This window comes from Rhinatrema bivittatum, chromosome 8 (genome assembly GCF_901001135.1).
Source record: "Rhinatrema bivittatum chromosome 8, aRhiBiv1.1, whole genome shotgun sequence".
Lineage (NCBI taxonomy): Eukaryota > Metazoa > Chordata > Amphibia > Gymnophiona > Rhinatrematidae > Rhinatrema > Rhinatrema bivittatum.
This window is the reverse complement of record NC_042622.1, coordinates 90,150,381-90,170,661: the sequence shown is the minus strand read 5'-3', so window position 1 is coordinate 90,170,661 and position 20,281 is coordinate 90,150,381. Positions and strand designations below refer to the sequence as shown.

General features: G+C 44.0%; 1 protein-coding gene and 1 long non-coding RNA gene across 4 annotated transcripts in view; one reads left to right on the top strand and one right to left on the bottom strand.

The window, feature by feature from the left end:
* The window catches only part of LOC115098258 (sulfotransferase 1C2-like), a 64,673-nt gene extending 45,891 nt beyond the window's left edge, over positions 1-18,782 (bottom strand). Inside the window, exons 1-2 of one of the 3 annotated variants that reach the window (XM_029614736.1) lie at positions 18,765-18,782; positions 18,595-18,655 (exon numbers count right to left, since the gene is read on the bottom strand). The gene's annotated coding sequence lies outside the window, so the exon portion shown is untranslated. Of the gene's footprint in view, positions 1-10,582; positions 10,728-13,807; positions 13,927-18,594; positions 18,656-18,764 lie in introns of those variants that run through there. The other 2 variants (XM_029614735.1, XM_029614737.1) reach the window with 2 other exon arrangements.
* LOC115098260 lies at positions 915-9,577 on the top strand. Its single transcript, XR_003858458.1, has 2 exons — positions 915-1,526; positions 1,645-9,577. It is a non-coding gene; the product is annotated as an uncharacterized LOC115098260 (long non-coding RNA).
* Positions 18,783-20,281: the final 1,499 nt, after the last annotated feature.

Below are 20,281 nucleotides of genomic sequence, written 5' to 3'. Positions count from 1 at the left end.
TTTGAAATAGGCAATGAGGGGGTTAGCCCTGGCCAGTTTTGGTCTTTAACACAAGAATTAGATAATTCCTACACCAAGGTCATTATTAGGTCAATTACCTTTGGGCTGGGCAACAATATACTCGTGGTTAGTTTTCTGAACTTGTCAAACTGAGAGCCCTTGATAGCCACAGCTTCCATAGCTGAGTTCCGGACTGGTAGGGCAGGACTAAAGAAAATTAACAGGTAAACTTAAAATTTCACCTTCCTTATCCATGCCAGACCAGTCCAGACAAGTGGAACATACTCAAGTTCCACCCAGACAGGGCTGGGACTCAGATCCCCAGATTTCAGGTATAACACCTGACTGGCTGCTCCCCCTGAAGATGATACAGCTGCAGGACCAGTGCTTCCATTAGGCATACTAAGGCGGTCACCTATAGCACTAACATTTTGGGGGTAGCAAAATCCCACCAACGAAGGAAGCGATATAGTAGAGCCACTGCTGATGGTAGGAGGAGTAATGTGCTGGAGGTATATTGGAGAAGGTGGGTGCATGACCAAAGGTTCACCTAGGGCACCAAATATTCTTGCACAGCTGAGCATCCATCCAAAACTGCAGGCACAATCAACAACTTAGGGCAGGGGAAAAAGCGCAGTCGTTAGACTTAACCTTTACTGGGCAGCTGTTCCCAAGTCAGTAACAGAAACAGCCAACACATTTTCACAAGTACCATCGACTACAGTGTTACGACTATGGCTGCTGTGCAGCCTCCTCACCACCAGAGGCCCCCCATGAGCACTCTCCCCTGGCTGGCCCAGCCTTCCCTATCTGCTCAATGTCCAGAACTCCCTTTTTAACCCTGCCTAGCCCATGCCTCAGTGCTTCTGCATCGAGTTCTTTTGGGCTCCCTGCTTTAGCCTTCTGTTTCTCGCCTTCGGGCTTCCCTGTGTGAGCTAGGGCTCACTAAGTGTTGCTATTACAGTTGGTAAATACAATATAGAAGTAGAATTATATTCCTTTATTATATTAAAGATGTTTAGAGATTTCTAGCTGTAGCAGGCCGAGTTGCTGTAGCCTAACCAGCCCCCCCCCCCCTTCTCTTTCCCCCTTCCCCCTCCTTGCTGAGAAACACAGCCTAGCCTGCACAGCAAAATACTTTGTGCCAAGGCCGGCACAAGGAAAGAATGTGTAAGGATGAATCTCCCCCCCCCCCCCCATTCCTCCTTCTAACTGATTTTTAACAAAAAGATTCTCATATAGCTGAACTAAACTAACCAGAGAAATAAGACTCTCATATAGCATTGAAAAATAACAAGAAAAATAGCTATTTAGGAACAGCACGTAGGCAGATATGAAAAAGACACAGAAACAATAGATTAACTTTGAAAGTTGAAACCTGGCATTAGAATACATTGGTTAAGCAAAAAGAACGTTTTAGATGCATGAGAAAATGCCTGAAGAAGAGTTAACACTGAAATGAAGGCATTGGATAGGCTGAGGATCCTGAGATGGGGAGGAGTAAAAGAATAAGCGAATGCACAATAGTAAGTTGTTTTTGCTTTGTGGGTGTGCCTGCTTATGACACCCGTACTTGCAAGTTCGTAAAATAAAGAACAGAAATTGTTTCACCAACTCTTTGTGTTTACTATATAATTTTCTAAGGCGGTGCAGTACCGCTTCTAACAGCTTGGGGGCTCGCCGGGATTTGAGCCATCTCAGGCACAGAGGGTCGGGTGCCGAGAAGAGGAAGGCGCGCCCTGTTGCAGTTTTCAACAGTCCTCGAGTCGGCACCAGGGTCGGTGTCTGGACTGGCAAATGGTCCCGTGGCAGTGAACTTGGTGAAACAATTTTAAAGGACAACAAGTAGGCACAGCTAGCTTCAACCGGGCAACTTCGTGCACAAAGCAAGGTAAGAAAAATGACTATTAAGCATTACCTTGTTGGTTGGGAATGTGAACCTTGAAGGATGAAGGGATTTGAGGTGTGTCATGGACACTGGGAGGAAAGCCAGAGATGGCTACGACGGGAGTGCAGATTAGAGGACTTCAGAGAGTTCACAAGGGGAAATAAACTGGCCAGAGATGAGAAGAAAGGGGGGTGGACTTGGAAAGATCCCTCAGACATTCCCCTCCAGATAGTCCTATGGGGAGGATGTCAGGGTCCTGGGAGGACAGGTCTTGTACAAGAAATGAAAAGAAAAAGAAAATGATAAAATATTGTTGTTTTAAATGGCCCAGACAGAGTCTAAAACAGCCGGCACTGTTTTGGCTAAACATATGGGACAGATGAGAATCGGTTATGTCAGACATTAAATATGTATGTAAATAGGAAAGCACCGCTTTCTCAGGAGGAGGCAGAATATGCCGCCTGCTGGACAGGCAGCAGGGAAACAATGTTGCCCATTAAAATATCAGAGCCTAAGCCAGTTCCTAAAAATGACCTTCCCTGGGGAAATAGAGGGAAAGACATGGGAACCCCTGGATCACTTGCCACAGTTTGATCCGGTGCATGCCCTCCCTAGTGTCCTTTCCTCTCCCCCAGCGTATGAGAGTGAAGGTTGTCGAGGAATCAGACGCACACCCAATAGTTAAAGAGGGTTTGTGAGCAGTCTGAAGATGATCCCACAGTAAACTGGGATGCAGTAGAAATGACAGCTAGAGAACAGAAAGGACAGGAAAGAGAAGGACAAAGGTAAGAACAAAGGCACCGGCAGGGTGCCTCGGGGCTAGATAAAGAATTAAAGCAGTTAATAAAGAATACAGAGCAGTGTCTGTTCCCAGATGCTCTGGAATCTGGAGCTAGGAGAAAAGATAAAAGATCAGAACGAGCAGAGGACTCAGACCCCTGTATCCCCTGAGGGAGGTACCCATAGGGGGTGGTAATATAGGAAATGTGAGTAATACTCTCACCAGTGGGGAAGTGAGAAACTTTAAATAGGAAATGAAATCCTTGTCAGATGATCCCAGTGGATTAGCGGATCAATTAGATCAGTTTTTAGGGCAGGACTGATGTCAGCATTCAGCATTTTATTTATGGGAGAAGAGTGAGCTATGATCAGAGCAGCAGGGATGAGGATATGGGGAAGAGAACACCCACCTGGGGTGAAGAGACCCAGCAGAACAAAAAGTATCCTAACAGAGACCCCGATGGGATAATGAGGCAGCAGACAGAGCTCATATGAGTGATTTACGGAGTCTCAATTTAAAGGGAATTAGGGAAGCAGTGCCTAGGAATCAGAAGGAAAGCCTTCGAGGTACAGCAGGAGCACAAAGAAACTCCTTCGGCATTCTTGGAACGGGTACGGGAAAGGATGAGACAGTACTCCGGACTGTCCCCCTAAGGACCCAGTAAGCCAGGGTTTGTTGAAAATTTATTTTGTCATCAAATCTTGCCCAGATATTCAGAGGAAATTGCAGAAAATAGAGGGTTGGAATGAAAAATCAATTGAAGAATTATTAAAGGAAGTCCAAAAGGTGTTTGTAAGAAGGGAAGAAAAGAAGCAGAAGCAAAAAGCTAGAATTATGTTAAATACTGTGAATAAGATATTTAAAAAGGGAGCACAAGGGATGGAAAAAGAACGTGGCAGAGGAAGGGCTAGAGGAAGTTGGCAGAGGGGAGGAGGCTGAGGACAGAGAGGCAAGGGCTTCAGTACAAGCCCTGGGTTCAGAGGAGGATGGAACCCTCAGGTTGTTTTGAGTGTGGACAAGTAGGGCACTTTAAAAGGGAGTGTCCCGGATATACAAAGAGGAGAACATTTTCTCCCCAGCTGAGTTCATGGAAATAGGAGAGACAGGGGCTATTAGCGTTAAAGTCCTGTCGTGAGTCCTTGGTAAATTTAAAGGTAGGACCAGAAAAAGAGGAGATGGTTTTTTAGTAGATACAGGAGCTGCTGCTAGCTCTAGCTCCATGCCATACATTTACATATTAATCAGGAAAGTGTTTTGCCAATAAACTGATTGCAGTGTAAAATAAAATATGTTGATCAGCTTTCCAGTTCATTCTGTAATAAGAAGTGCCTCCTAGAGGCATTACTTCCTTTAGCTGAGGAAAGTCGAGATTTATTTGGCTTTGAATGGGAAATCCCAGATTCAGGGAGAAAACAATGATTGCAATGGAAGGTTCTTCCCCAGGGTTTCACGGAGTCCCCGAACCTGCTTGGACAGGTTCTGGAGCAGGTTCTAGGGGAATTCTTGTTGCCCTCTGGAATACACCTCATACAATATGTGGATGATTACTGATTTTAGGGGATAAACAGGATAATGTGGGAGAAGCCACAAATTAATTATGGACTTTCCTACGGAAGCAAGGGCTGAGTGTGTCTAAATCATAATTACCATATCTAGAAGAAATAAAATACTTAGGACATTTGATTAGTAAAGGAAAAAGGAGAACAAATCCCAAATGAATTAAAGGAATAATAAAAGTACCCATACCAAAGACTAAGAAGGAATTAAGAAAATTCCTGGGATTAACGGGATACTGTAGAATCTGGACAGATTCATATGCACAGAAAACTAAATCTCTCTATGCTAAACTGAATGAGGAAGGAGCAAATTTAAGGTGGTCAAAAGAGAAATTGACGTTTGGGGGAGCATTAGTGGTGAGCACCCCACACTCAGTAAGGTCCATTCTGATGCAGCGAGCTCATAGGTGGCTCACAGACTCCAGAATATTGAAGTATGAAGCTATATTGCTAGAGCAGAATGATTTAGTTCTAGCTACAGATCCTTGTACAAATCCGGCAGCTTTCCTCTCAAAGGGGGAGGGGGATGGGACAGATGTTACACATAACTGCCTGGAAATCATAGAATACCAGACTAAAGTGAGAATGGACCTGGCTGATAAACCCCTGCACCAAGGGAAAAAGGTTATTTGTGGATGGATTATCCAAGTGATTTCAAGGGAAATGGCATAATGGGAATGCTGTAGTGGACGAGGCGACTCTGGAGGTGATAGAGTTAGGGAGGCTGCCGTCAGCTCAGACCTGTGAATTATACGCCCTGGATAGAGCACTGCAGCTGATTAAAGGAAAGGAAGGAACAGTGTATACAGACTCACGATATGCCTTTGGAAAAATTTGGAAGGAAAGAGGCTTAATAAATAGCAAGGTAAGGAAGGAACTAGTACATGAGGAACTGGTTACCCAGCTATTGGAAAATTTGATGCTACCAAGGGAGGTAGCAGTCGTACAGGTACCTGGGCATCAAAAAGCCACCACCCCAGAGGCAAGGGGGAATCGGATGGTAGATGAGGCTGCTAAGGAGGCAGCGCTGAGAAAGGAAGGCATAACTCTGTATACATTGGCACCAACTTTATCCCCAATCAAGGCTATGCCAGAGTTTAACTTACAAGAAAAAGCTGAGCTCACTGAAACGGAGGCAGTTCAGAACGAAGCAAGGGCCTGGCACCTCCCCAATGGGTGCCAGATGCTAAACAAGCCACTAGTACAGGAAATCATGGCAATCCCCCACCAGGGGGAGCTATGGGGGAGCTCAAGCTCTCTGCGATGCAGTCCTTAGAAAATGTGGTTGTATAGGTATTTGCCCAGTGGCTAAACAGATATGTGAACGGTGTCCCAGATGTCAGAAAATCACTAGGAGAATTTTGAGAAAAACAGTCCCAGGGGGAAGGGATCCAGACCTAAGGCCTTTTCAAAGTATACAAATAGATTTTACTGAGCTGCCCCTGTCCCAGCAACTCAAATTCTTACTAGTAGTTGTAGATCACTTCGCTGGATAGGCTGAGGCTTTTTCTAAGGCCTCAGCTACAGCACAGGGGGTTATTAAAGTGCTCTTGGAGCAAATAATCCCAAGGTATGGTTTAGTTGAACATATTGACTCAGATCAGGGGAATCAGTTCACCTCCAAAGTCCTACAGGGGATAATGGAGGAATTGAGGTTCAATTGGTACTTTCATACTCCACAATTTTCTGGAAAAGTGGAAAGGATGAATTAGACTCTGAAACAAAAAAAATTTCTAAAATTGTTAGAAACCAGAATGTCCTGGACTAAGTGCTTACCCTTGGCATTGCTATGGGTAAGGACCCACCCCAGGAAGGATAGGGGAGTATCTCCCTATGAGATGATGTTTGGATTGCCCTATCTGGGAGGAGCTGGAAAAATACCAGTGTTCAAAGCAAAGGACCTATGTTTAAAAGAATTGTGTACTGGCACTTTCTTCTTTTTATCTCATTTAAGGGAAGAGGGGCTATTGGCCCAGACTTCTCCACTGGACTATGTGGTACACTGGTTCCGGCCTGGAGACTGGGTGCTGATAAAGGTGTGGAAGGGAGTCCAAGTTACAGCCAAAGTGGGAAGGACCATTCCAAATCCTTCTGACCACAGAAACAGCGGTGCGGACAGCTGAGAAAAGGTGGACCCATCATTCTCGAGTCAAAGGATCCGTGGAACCGCTTTCAGATCCTCCTCAGTGGACAGTGACAAGTACAAATAATCCACTCAAGATGAGAATCACTAGAAAAAACTAGAAATCTTGCATGAACAGTTGTATTTTGAACACTCTCTTTGGGCTGAGATCCCGGTCCTGATGATAATCCTTTTTGGGATCCTGTGAACAGATTTAACATATTGTGTAAACCATTGCTAGATACATGGACTACAGGACCAGGAACATTCGTAGTGTGGGAGGGGGATTTTTATGGATTAAGGGGAATAAAAATTGAACAAGAGGATGTGTCACTAATTAGACCTAACACTGGGGAATTGGTAACACTCTGGTGAACTACCTATAAGGACTTGGGAGGTAGAAGGCACCCGTGGTATTTCTTAAGGAAGAGAGGAAATAGAGCCCTCAAATATTTTGAATTAATTTTTGTAGGTGAACCTTTGGCTCCCACTTTAGGGGCCATAAGTCGGTATTTTCCTTAAGAAATCTGCTTAAACCACCAGTCCTTATATAGACAAAGGAATTAGAAATTGAGATATTAACACCATTGTTTGTAATCAATTTAATTTTCTTTTGCAGGAGTTTATAGAGAAAGATTGTGTGGGGGAAAAGAAAGAGAACACGGGGAGGTATATAGAGGGGACAGTTATGTATGCCTTAACACAAGAAAGAACAAGGTCGACATGGAAAATGGAACGAATAGGGTATCCCCTTAAAAATATTTTAACAGGGATGATGATAGTAGCCGGATGGCCAGGGATAGAATCTGGGGTTAGGAATGGTTATGCCAGGGTCCTTCGCCAAGGAGATTCTCAGTATTGGACAGATGAGTATGGGGGCCCTATAAAGTTTACAATAAGTATGAAAGCAAAAGACCAGCCCCAAACAGCTGTGTTTGATGTGTGCCAATTAATAGACTGTGGAAATGTTCAGAATCAGCAGTCATATGCAGAGAATGATTGAATCCAAGTGGGTTAGACGACAGAGGCAGAGGGATGGGTATAGCAGTAAATGGGAAGGACCCATTAGCCTGCTGCTTTCAGATATTGATTGAAGAAACCCCAAACTTTAATACTAGACCCACAATAATGCCTGGGATTCAACCATTTAGACACCCATTAAGTGATCCCAAGGTAGTGAAAGTAATAACTATGAAGGACCTAAGTCAGACCACTGAAGTAGAAACAGGATATGGGCAGGTAAATGCCTGGGTAGAATGGATAAAATACACTGTGAAATCCCTGAACAAGAGCTTCTGGGAAACCTACAGCTAAGATAGTGCCATTTCCTTTTGGTTAGAACAACAACCCGGAAGGACTGAAATGCATCCTGGCATTATATCAAGATGAAACGGCTTGGAACAACGCCACCTGTAAGTCTCTGGCTCTTCAATTCCCAGTCCTGAAGCCACATAAAGAGCAGCAGGTACCTCCAGCATTCTCCCCAAGTACTTGGAACCACACTGCCTGCCTCTCACGGTGGGGTTAGGATTCAATCAACAAATGGGAGAATTGGATACCTGTACTGCAACCTGGAATGTGACAGGATTGGTGGAGGTCAGAAACTACTCAAATTTGCGAGTAGCTAGAGCAGACTTATGGTGGTACTGCGGAGGAAGAGTGATACGACCTATACTGCCCACTAATTGGACTGGCACTTGTGCAGTAGTACAATTGGCAATCCCATTTACCCTGGCATTTAAAAAAAAAAATACAAAAGAATAATAAGGGGTAGTTTAGGGACATCCTTGGATGAAAGGGTAGATTTAGACTCAACAGGAGTGCCAAGAGGAGTCCCCGATGAATTCAAAGCCCGGAATCAAATAGCAGCAGGGTTTGAATCCGCCCTCTTCTGGTGGGCCACAATCAATAAAAATGTAGATTGGATTAATTACTATCAACAGAGATTTATTAATTACACATGGGAGGCAATAAAAGGAATTGCAGAACAATTAGATGCCACTAGTAGGATGGCCTGGGAAAATAGGATGGTCTTAGATATGATGTTAGCTGATAAAAAGAAAAAGGTGGAGAATGTGTAATGCTAAGAGGAGAATGCTGCACTTATATACCCAATTACACTGCCCCAGATGGTACAATTACACGAGTTTTACAGGGTCTCACTACTTTAGCAGATGAACTGGCAGAAAACTCTGGGGTTGATACATTATTCATGCATTGGTTGGAAGCATGGTTTGGAAAATGGAAGAACTTAGTTGTATCAGTATTCACCTCCCTCATAGTAGTTGTAGGAGTTCTAGTTGCATTAGGATGCTGCATTATCCCATGTGTGCGAGGATTAATGCAAAGATTAATAGAAACTGCAATTACTAAGAAAATGCCCCTAGGACCTCCTCCATATGTTGAGGCAATGCGATTGCTAGTTAACACTGAGGAATTAGAAATACAGAAGGCTCAGCAAATGCTTGAGACTTTAGAAGCAACTTTTGAAAAACTGTGAATGTAATAGCAACAAGTTGATAAAAAAAAAAGAGGGAGAAATTGTGAGCTAAGGCTCACTAAGTGTTGCTATTACAGATGGTAAATACAATGTAGAAGTAGAATTATATTCCTTTATTATATTAAAGATGTTTAGAGATTTCTAGCTGTAGCAGGCTGAGTTGCTAAAGCCTAACCAGCCCCCCCCCCCCTTCTCTTTCCCCCTTCCCCCTCCTTGCTGAGAAACACAGCCTAGCCTGCACAGCAAAATACTTTGTGCCAAGGCCGGCACAAGGAAAGAATGTGTAAGGATGAATCCCCCCCCTCCCCCCCCATTCCTCCTTCTAACTGATTTTTAACAAAAAGATTCTCATATAGCTGTACTAAACTAACCAGAGAAATAAGACTTTCTCATAGCATTGAAAAATAACAAGAAAAAATAGCTATTTAGGAACAGCACGTAGGCAGATATGAAAAAGACACAGAAACAATAGATTCACTTTGAAAGTTGAAACCTGTCATTAGAATACATTGGTTAAGCAAAAAGAACGTTTTAGATGCATGAGAAAATGCCTGAAGAAGAGTTAACACTGAAATGAAGGCATTGGATAGGCTGAGGATCCTGAGATGGGGAGGAGTAAAAGAATAAGCGAATGTACAATAGTAAGTTGTTTTTGCTTTGTGGGTGTGCCTGCTTATGACACCCGTACTTGCAAGTTCGTAAAATAAAGAACAGAAATTGTTTCACCAACTCTTTGTGTTCACTATATAATTTTCTAAGGCGGTGCAGTACCGCTTCTAACACCTGTGGCCTCTGCTGATCCTGCTTCCTTGCCTCGCTGCCTTCGGGCATTTTGTGGTTTTATGATTAGTGTAGTCCCTGTCCAGGTTTGTCTAAGTCCCGTCATTGTCTGTCTTACTTGCCCTGGTTCCCCTCATCCAGCTCACGCTTACCTGCACGCTATCCTGATTCCACCCTTACCTGCACTCAGTTCCGGTATAACAGACCACACTTACCTGCATTCACATCCATACGTACCCACAGGCTGTTCCAGTGTTTCCTGAAGTTCACCCTTACCCCCATGCTCCCAGCATCAGAGACCCTTCTCAGCCAGCAACCAGCTCCAGAGACTCTTACCCAGCCTCACCAGATCATCTGCTATTACTCCCCATCCTCCTGTCCTGTGTCACTCATGCAGGTGGTGTTCACCACACTGGGCTACAGCCCAAAACCATAACAGCAGGCAGAAGCCATCCACCTCCAGCTATAGGAACAGGAGTCTGCATCAGTTCGGTGAGTCAACTTATTTTTCCACTCCACACAACATTTCTGATTCTCAGAGGTATTTTACCTGTACTCATTGCCAAACTTTGAATTACCCACATTACCAAGACTGTCTAGCCTGTCAGCTCTCAGACCAGAAAACCTGGGCACGTAGTAGCTATCAGAAGAAAAATGTGTCAGTATACCAAGAATGCTTGAACTGTAACACTCCTAAGCCAGGTTGGTGGAAATGTCCCTGAATCCCTAGCTTACTACCCCCAAAGCTTGACCCTGTTGCACAGCTACCGGACCAGCTGTTCCACAAGAAAAATCAGCCTGTTTAATTAGCCTGTGTTCTGTTCCTAGCCAGGCAAACTGTGTAGTTACAACTGGCACTACATTGATAAAAACTTTTAGCACATCCTCTCATGGCACCTTGGGAAAAAACTCTTGAAAAAAATCAAAATCTCTACTAGAAAGGCCTGGCACTCACCTGGTCAGTGATGTTCCTGTGACTCCCTTGCTCTGTCCTCAGAAAGGAGGTTCTCTAGAGCAGAGGACACTAAATAAGCCAAGCAGAGCTCTGCCTTTCACAGCTGCAGGTCAGTCACGGCTGATGAGCTGCTTCCCAAGGCGTTCCAGAACAGCCTCTGCGTTTACTAATCTGCAACCCCACACATCAGAACCAGGGACCCGGGAGCAGAGGATCGTCAGCTTGCCTCTACCCACCAATTGCTCTGTAGCCAGGTCTATAATCCTCTTTTCAGTCCAATGTGGCCAGTCAGCAGCAGGCTCCTACATCCAGCCAGTTGAGATTGCACAGGATACCTGCAAACCTGCACCAAGACCAGCAGAAGGTGCCTGCATTCAGCAAATTCTTCCAGCAGACAGCGTACACTACCAGTCAGCCCAGCCTACAGGGGTAGTTATTCCCAGCCAGCCAGGCTTGAAAGGGACATCTGCTCCAGTTGTCATCCCGCCCCAGGAGGGGGTCTGGGCCTGCTGGGCCGCACCAGGAGAGGTCTGACTTTGTAAGGCCACCCCAGGAGTGGTCTGGGCTGGCCTCTGTGGCCTCAGCAGTTCCAACACGGGCTTAAATCAGTCCCACCATCTCAGGGAAAGCCTAGACAATTTTACCCTGCAAGGGGCACCCATTTCCAACAAGCCTATTTAATGAAAGAAATCCGTCCACACCAGCCCATAGCATCCTCCTTCAGTCATTCCCCCTGCAGAGTTGGGATCCAGGAGGAAGAGGCCTTAAAAAGGGGGGGGGGGGGGGGGGGGGGGACTGTTACGACTATGGCTGCTGTGCAGCCTCCTCACCACCAGAGGCCCCCCATGAGCACGCTCCCCTGGCTGGCCCAGCCTTCCCTGACTATCTGCTCAATGTCCAGAACTCCCTTTTTAACCCCGCCTAGCCCATGCCTCAGTGCTTCTGCATCGAGTTCCTTTGGGCTCCCTGCTTTAGCCTTCTCTTTCACGCCTTTGGGCTTCCCTGTGGCCTCTGCTGATCCTGCTTCCTTGCCTCGCTGCCTTCGGGCATTTTGTGGTTTTATGATTAGTGTAGTCCCTGTCCTGGTTTGTCTAAGTCCCGTCATTGTCTGTTTTGCTTGCCCTGGTTCCCCTCATCCAGCTCACGCTTACCTGCACGTTATCCTGATTCCACCCTTACCTGCACTCAGTTCTGGTATAACAGACCACACTTACCTGCATTCACATCCATACGTACCCACAGGCTGTTCCAGTGTTTCCTGAAGATCACCCTTACTCCCATGCTCCCAGCATCAGAGACCCTTCTCAGCCAGCACCCAGCTCCAGAGACTCTACCCAGCCTCACCAGATCATCTGCTATTACTCCCATCCTCCTGTCCCGTGTCACTCCTGCAGGTGGTGTTCACCACACCCGGCTACAGCCCAAAACCGTAACACAAAGTTTAAAATGAAAGTCTGGCAGGGCTCTGAGGACTCCAGAGGAAAGGTCTTCACCTAAAAAACCCCAGCAAACCTGAAATGGGGAATCATGTATCAATGTTTAGTTGTAAATAGGATGTAAAAGTCCAGTGAGGATTACTCACTGGATTTATACTGTACTTACAAGACTTCCATTGTTTATCTGAGATTAGGTTAACCAGAAACCCCTAATTTATCATGCCTATGTATCTCGACTAAACTGTAAGCTCCAGGAGTTGAAAATCCAGATTATCAATAAAGAGCCAACGCCTTAACTCAAAATGCCTGTGCCTATCCCATCAACCCCATCTTGAAAATCCCACTACTCATTTCGGTATTGCTACTATGTGGACAGAGCAATGTACAGATGCACATCAGAGACTGTGACTGCTCCTGGAGTTTACAGTTTAGTCAAGACACATAGGTATGACAAATTAAGGGCTTCTGGTGAACCTAATCTCAGATAAACAATGGAAGTCTGTGCAAGTACAGTATAAGTATTACATGGAGGAGTAATCCACACTGGACTTTTACATCCTATTTACAACTAAACATTGATACTTGATTCCCCATATCAGGTTTGCTGGGATTTTTTAGGTTTAAGGCTTGCTCAGTCAGAACTAGTCAAAGCAAAATATATTGCACATATCCTAGTCCAATTGGGTGGAAATATAGAAAGTCAGCTTAATATACAGTTCCACAAAGTTCCTGTTTCTACTATTTATTTATTTATTTGTTTGAAACTTTTATATACCAACAACCGTTTGCACATCGTATCGGTTTACAGATAACTTAAAACTAGGATAGTGTAACTATCAATTAGGCATGGCCTTTACAGGGAACAAATTAACAATTTTACATAAGAACAAGGTAGTTAAATATTGGAATATATATAAAATAAATTATGAAAGTACAGAATAAACGGGATATTGGTTATAGCAAATATAAAATACTATGTACAAGGATGTGTTAAAAGGATTAGAGGGGGTAACAGGATAAGAGGGATGAAGGGAAAAGGTAGGAGGGGGGGAAGAAGAGGGTGAGGAGGTAAGGAGGGGTAAAGGATTAGAGGGGGTAAAAGGATAAGAGGGATAAAGGGATAAGGCATGAGGGGGGAGGGGGAGGGAAGAGGGTAAAGTGGTTGACAGGGAAGATCATAGGGAACAGTTTGTGGGGGACACCCATGTGGGTGTCCCCCACAAACTAATTCTCTTGATTGCTGATTGGTAAAACACTTTTTGCTTTAGTGCAGGCCCTGGTGACTACAACTGTTAAAGCAATGCACAAATGAATTAGAGCTTAAGAGGTAGAAAACTTTACCTGCTGTGATATAACAAGCATAGCAAAACCAGAAATACACACCTAGCACTATAGAAAGGAAAGATTCATTCTGTATAACTGTAATCAATTTAGCTTTAGCTCTTTTTTTCAGAATGTACTAATTCCTTCCATCCCTTTTTACCCTTCAACTGCAGACACTTGGTCTCGTTTGTGCTTGTAATCTATTGCAGGTCTGCTTTAGGTAAGACTGGCTTGACTTTCTAGGTCAGACCAGGTAGGAACAATTAGTCTTTTATCTTCCAACATCTTTTATAACTGTTTCTGTTTTAGCTTAATTTTTTTTAGTCTAGAATTCCTCTTTATGTAGTTCTCCCAAAAGGTTTAAACATTGCCACGGTTAATTTTCAGTAAACTGCAGTTTACTTACTCTCTCATGCATTAACTGCATTCAATAACCTCTCAGCCTATGGCAGCACATTTTACTTACAGAATTTCAGATTTCTCCTCTTCCCAAACTCTTCCTTGGTTATGGCTGTGAAAACAGACTGAACTTCAAGTTTTACCTAACTTGGAATAGGTACTGTTAAGATCCTCCTCCCACAACTCAGAAATCAAGTTCTCTTGTGTGTCCTTTTTCATCTTGAAAAAATTATGAAATCTTGAAAGAATTACGAAATCGGCATATCTAGATTAGTAATTGCTGTTTTATTATATTTATTACAATAATTTATAGCTCACTGCCCCACCAATCTCAGCAGGCTACAACTTGCATATAAAATCATTATGACATTGCTCTCCATACTCCAGTTTTATACTACTTGGTTACGCCATACCATTAGTTATTGCAAACATGAATAAGTAAAATGCTGGCTTGCTCAAAAAAGAACAGATGCCAGAAAGTTTCCTAAGCAGTATTTAAAGCTGGGGTTCTCAATTCAGTCCTTGGGATACCCCAAGCCAGTTAGGCCTCCAGGATCTCCACAATGAGCACTCACAAGAGATACCTGCATACAGTGGAGGCAGTGCATGCAAATCCATCTCCTGTGCACTCACCATGGAGACCCCAAAAAAGTGATTGGACGGGGGTGCCCCAAACTGATTTAAAGAGAGAGAAGATTGCTGAAGAGTTGGAAATATATGTACAAAGAGCGTGATTATTAAATACTAGAACTTAGAAAGAGTCAAAGTATAAAGAGAGAATTGGAAAAAAGAACTGCCATAATTTTAAAGGATGTTTTAAAAAATGTCTTCCTGGCTGACATGACAAGACACACAAATATATTTCCAAGAGTTTAGTCATGGCCTAGACATAAAATGGAGAAATTACTTACCTGATAATTTCATTTTCCTTAGTGTAAACAGATGGACTCAGGACCAATGGGTATAGTATACTCCTGATAGCAGTTGGAGACAGATCAGATTTCAATCTGACGTCAGCCCCTAGTACATATACCCGTGCACGAGGCTCTGTTCCTCAGTTTTCTCCTCAAAGAGCAATTATGGATATATGTGTGTTTGGATAATTTTGATTAATTTGGTTAACTTGATTAATTTGAAACTTGATTACTCGGATTGGATGACGAGGTTTCTAGCTGGAGACCACTAGGGCATTCAACTGAGAAGCGCCGACACCTGGTAATATGGGTATCTGAACTAGAAATAAGGGTTGGTTTACCCATGCTTGTGTTTCACTCGGGGGGGAGGTTCCCCCGGGGCTTCTTGATTGCGAGGCAGCCATGGGCGGGGTGCTGAGTCCATCTGTTTACACTAAGGAAAATGAAATTAACAGGTAAGTAATTTCTCCATTTCCTAGCTTGTAGCAGATGGACTCAGGACCAATGGGATGTACAAAAGCTACTCCTGAACCAGGCGGGAGGCTGCCCGTGGCCCATTTAGTACTCCTTTGCAAATGCTGTGTCCTCCTTGGCCTAAACATCCAGGCGATAGAATCTCGAGAAGGTGTGGATGGAGGACCACTTGCCGCCCAACAGATCTCTGCGAGTGACAGCATCTTGGTTTCTGCCCAGGACACTGCCTGGGCCCTTGTGGAATGGGCCTTGACTTGTAGAGGTGGGGGCTTGCCTGCCTCTACATAGGCCGCCTTGATTACTTCTTTGATCCAGCGGGCGATGGTTGTCCGCGAGGCCGCTTCCTCTTGCTTCTTCCCACTGTGAAGAACAAACAGATGGTCGGTCTTTCGTACAGGTTCCGATCTTTCTAGGTATTGGACTAGGAGTTTGCTGAAGTTCAGGTGGCGAAGAAGGCGTGAGTCTTCTGAGTTCTTATGCTTGTCTGGAGATGGCAGTGAGATGGTTTGGTTTAGATGGACGTGAGAAACCACCTTTGGCAGGAAGGAGAGTACAGTGTGCAGCTGTATGGATCCCGGCGTGAATCTGAGGAACGGTTCCCGGCATGATAGTGCTTGAAGTTCGGAGATTCGACGGGCTGAGCAGATTGCCACGAGGAATGCAGTCTTCAAGGTCAGGAGCCATAGGGACAGACCGCGAGTTGGTCTGAACGAGGCTCCCACTAGGAAGTCTAACACTAAATTGAGATTCCATAGGGGTATCGGCCACTTTAGAGGTGGTCGAATGTGCTTGACCCCTTTTAAGAAGTGGGAGATGTCTGGGTGGGCCGCTAGGCTGCTGCCATCCACCCTGGGTCTGAAGCTGGCCAAGCCGGCCAGTTGGACCTTGATGGAGTTGAGAGACAACCCTTTGCTCACGCCGTCCTGCAGAAATTCCAGGATCATGGGGATTCAGACAGTCCGTGGAAGGATGTTGCGGTCCTCGCACCAGGCTTCGAATATTCTCCATACTCGTATATATGTTAAGGAGGTGGAGAACTTCTGCGTTTGGAGCAGTGTGTCTATCACTGGCCCTGAGTATCCACTCTTTTTCAGGCGAGACCTCTCAATGGCCAGACCGTAAGCGAGAATCTTGTTGGTTCTTCGTGGAGGATCAGTCCTTGCTGGAGCTGTGTGGAGGTAGGCGTAGGGGGTTTCCTGCCAAAAGTCTTTGCATGTCCTCGTACCACGGCCTTCTTGCCCAGTCCAGGGCCACTAGACGTACCAGCCCTCTGTGGTGTTCTACCTTGCAGATGATTCCATCCAGTAGTGGCCATGGAGGGAAGGCATACAGTAGGACCTCCTGATGAGGGCGTCGATTCCCTGGGACTGCGGTTCCCGTCTTCTGCTGAAGGACTTGGGAACCCGGGTGTGGGCCCGGTTGCCAGAAAATCCATGGCTGGTGTTCCCCAGTGGTTTACTATCCACTGGAAGGCAGTTGTCGACAGTGTCCATTCCCCTGGATCCAGACTCTCTCTGCTGAGTCTTGGGGGAGTTGGGAGAATGGCACAATGGGGGGAAGGCAGAGTGAGGCAGGGGCTGGGCTTTGCTTCAATTTAGAACTGTACCTTGATTTTTTTTCTCTTTACCCATTACGCATTTTAAAATTTGATTGCCTCTCCTGATCCTTTGAAGCCTCCAAGTTCTGGATCCAAGATGGCGCCGGTAAGTAACTAGTGAGCACCACAGCATTTTTCTTTTCCTGATCTGGATTTATTTTAGTTTTACCTAATGCCGCACATGGCCCGAAAGCGACGGGCAAAGGAGAGGACTGACCCTATAGCCACTCCGGGAACCCTTCTTTCGGGGCCTATGGATGCCCACCATACAGAGTGTTCGATCGGAGGTGTTGTTGATGGAGGGAGAGACAGGAGGGGAAAGTCCGTGTTCCCCTCCTGGACTTCTCAACATCATTATCCCCAATACCAAGGGCTCCCTCCAGAGACCGGGGAGATCCGACAGAAGCCATAGCTGCAGACGTCTTTGAACACCGTACGGGGATGGATTCCACGGCAGAAGCTGGAGGAAACGCCGGTGAAGGCCCCATTGTGGGTGTGGCTGGCTCACCGACTGTAGGAGGGCTACAGGACATCGAGGGCAAAAATTATTGATATTGAGCCCATTATTAAAAATTCAAGCCCCGATTCTGGTAAGATCTGCTTTAATCACAGTAGATTTGATTTGGGATGCAATAGCTAGCCTGGGGAATGCGATGTCAACGCAATTAAATCCCATAGTGGAAAAGATTAATAACATGGAAGAGAGAATTCTTAAGATAGACGCCACAAGATGAAAGCGTGGAAATGAAACAAGAAATGAATAAATAGAAGCCCATTCTGGAGGCAATTATAAAAGAAAACCATCAGTTGCAAATTAAAGTTGAGAATCTCGAGAATGTAATTAGAAGTAGGCTATACCACCTCTGGTTAAAGCATATTATTTGCCTCAATTTAAGAAACAAGATAAACAGCCTTTGCAGACAGGAGGACAAGAAATGGATCAACTTATACCAACTTTGGACATATCCCAAATACTACAACAATCAGATAGTGAAATAGCACAAGCTGCCACTTTGTTGGTGTCTTTTACATTTGAATCAGATCGGGACTGGGTCTTGAGACTGTTTTTCAAAGTGCGAAATTAAAGTTTCCTAAATTTAAAAGTTAGAATATACCCTGATGTCACCAGACAGACCCAGAAGAGGAGGCAACAGTTCTTATTATTGAGACCCAGAGTTTTGCAGTTGGGGGCATCCTTTACTCTCAAGTTCCCTTGTAAATGTATCACTAAATATAAAGGCCATAAATATGTTTTTCAGCTGCCATCACAACTGAAGCTCTTTCTGTGTGATAAAGGAAATGAGTTAACATAATTGGAGCTTAGAATCATAGTTTTTGCTACACTCTAGGGCAGTGAGTGCCCTGAAAGGAAAATATCCCCTCTGGTAGTTACTTTTCCTTAAAAAAAAAAAGTTTGTAAAGTTTTGTAAAGTTTTTCTTTAGTAATGGCCTTTCTATTGGATCCTTAGTATTGTGGACTAAGGAGACGAAGATTTAATGTGAATTTAAAACAAGTTGTTGTTTCCTCTGTTTTTTTATTTCTTATCTTCTATTCTTTTGCTGTTCAAGAAGGTTTTTCTTGGTAATTTGTATTGAAAAATGCATAAAGAATTATAATAAAAGTCATCAAATAGTGTTTAAGAAAACAAAAAGCACAGACTGGAAACTGTAGCCAGGGAGTACTTGGTCAGTGTGTCACATGCTCAGATTTCAACACAAGTGAAAAAACGTCTAAACAACTGAGATTTAACTGAAATGGCTCAGGTAAGGCTAATTATTAAGTTATGGATTGCTTAAGAATTAATGCGTTTGAGAATAACAGAACAGGCGGAGTCTTGTTAACTTTACTAGTTAATTGCAATACATTACCCTTAAGAAGAATGGGGCTCAGTGGCCTCACTCACTGTTTGATGAAAGGAGGACTTGAGTGCTGTAACGAAAAAGAAAAAAAAAAGATTTTGGCACTATCGACAGAAAAAAATCTCGAACTGAGCGAAAGCAAAGGAAGGAGTTAAAGGGACATTGCAAAACAGGTTTACCTGAATGAAAAAGATTAGCCAGTACACCGACATTTGACACCATGAGACACTCGGGTCTCGTAATGAGATACCTGAGTTAGAGGAGAGGTTCTGCTGCCAAACCCAAGAGTCCTAAATGCACAGTGAGGACAGAAAGGGAAGCACTTTTCTCACGCTACCATTGAAACTGATATCTGTAGAAAGCAGCTCAGGATCCCTGGGGAAAAAAGCCTCCACTACATGAGTCAACACGGCTAGTGTGAGATGAAGTCTGAAGAGTTTCATGCTTTCTGTCATATTTCACAGTTTACTCCTGGGATGATATTGCTTAACAAAGGCTCAAATTTTAATGTTGAGCAAGAATGAATATACTGCTGGGCACAACAAAACAAAGTAATATGTTAAGAATGTTTATATGAGAACATAAGAACATGCCATACTGCATCAGACCAAAGGTCCATCAAGCCCAGAATCCTGTTTCCAAGTCACAAGTAACCGGCAAGTACTCAAACATTAAATACATCTCAAGTTACTGTTGCTTATTAATTAATTGCAGTTTATGGATTTTTTCACTAGGAACTTATCCAAACCTTTTTTAAACCCAATTATACTAACTGCTGTAACCACATCCTCTGGCAATGAATTCCAGAGCTTAACTTTGCGCTGAGTGAAAAAGAATTTTTTTTATTTGTTTTAAATGAGCTACTTGCTAACTTCATGGAGTGCGCCCTAGTCCTTCTTTTATCTGAGAGAGTAAATAATCGATTTACATTAACTCGTTCAAGACCTCTCATGATCTTAAAGACCTCTATCATATCCCCCCTTAGTCGTCTCTTCTCCAAGCTGAACAGCCCTAACTTCCTTAGCCTTACCTCATAGGGGAGCTGTTCCATCCCCTTTATCATTTTGATCACCCTTCTCTGCACTTTCTCCAGTGCAGCTATATCCTTTTTGAGATGTGGTGACCAGGACTGTACACAGAATTCAAGGTGCGGTCTCACCATGGAGCGATACAGAGGCATTATGTCATCCATCATTTTATTTGCCATTCCCTTCTTAATTATTCCTAACATTCTGTTTGTTTTTTTGATCACCACAGCACACTGAGCCGATTTCAATGTATTATCCACTATGATGCCTAGATGTCTTTCCTGGGTGGTAACTCCTAAAATATAACCTAACATTGTGTAACTACAGCAAGGGTTATTTTTCCTTATATACATCACTTTGTTCTTGCCATGCTGGCAATCATTTGACCTTCCTTCCACCTTTCTTAGTGCATGGAATACATCTGCATTGTGCTTCTACGATGGTATGTTTTTGTTTTTTTTTAACAAAGTCCATGCGTGGTGCACACTTTTTACCATTGTAGCTGCACTTTTTTTTTTTTTTTAAACTATTTTTCTCATTTTATCAAAGTTTCCCATTTGAAAGTTTAGTGCTAGAGCCCTGGATTTACTTACTGTCTCCCTTCCAGTCATTAATTCAAATTTGATCATATTATGATCACTATTGGCAAGCGGCCCCACCACTGTTAC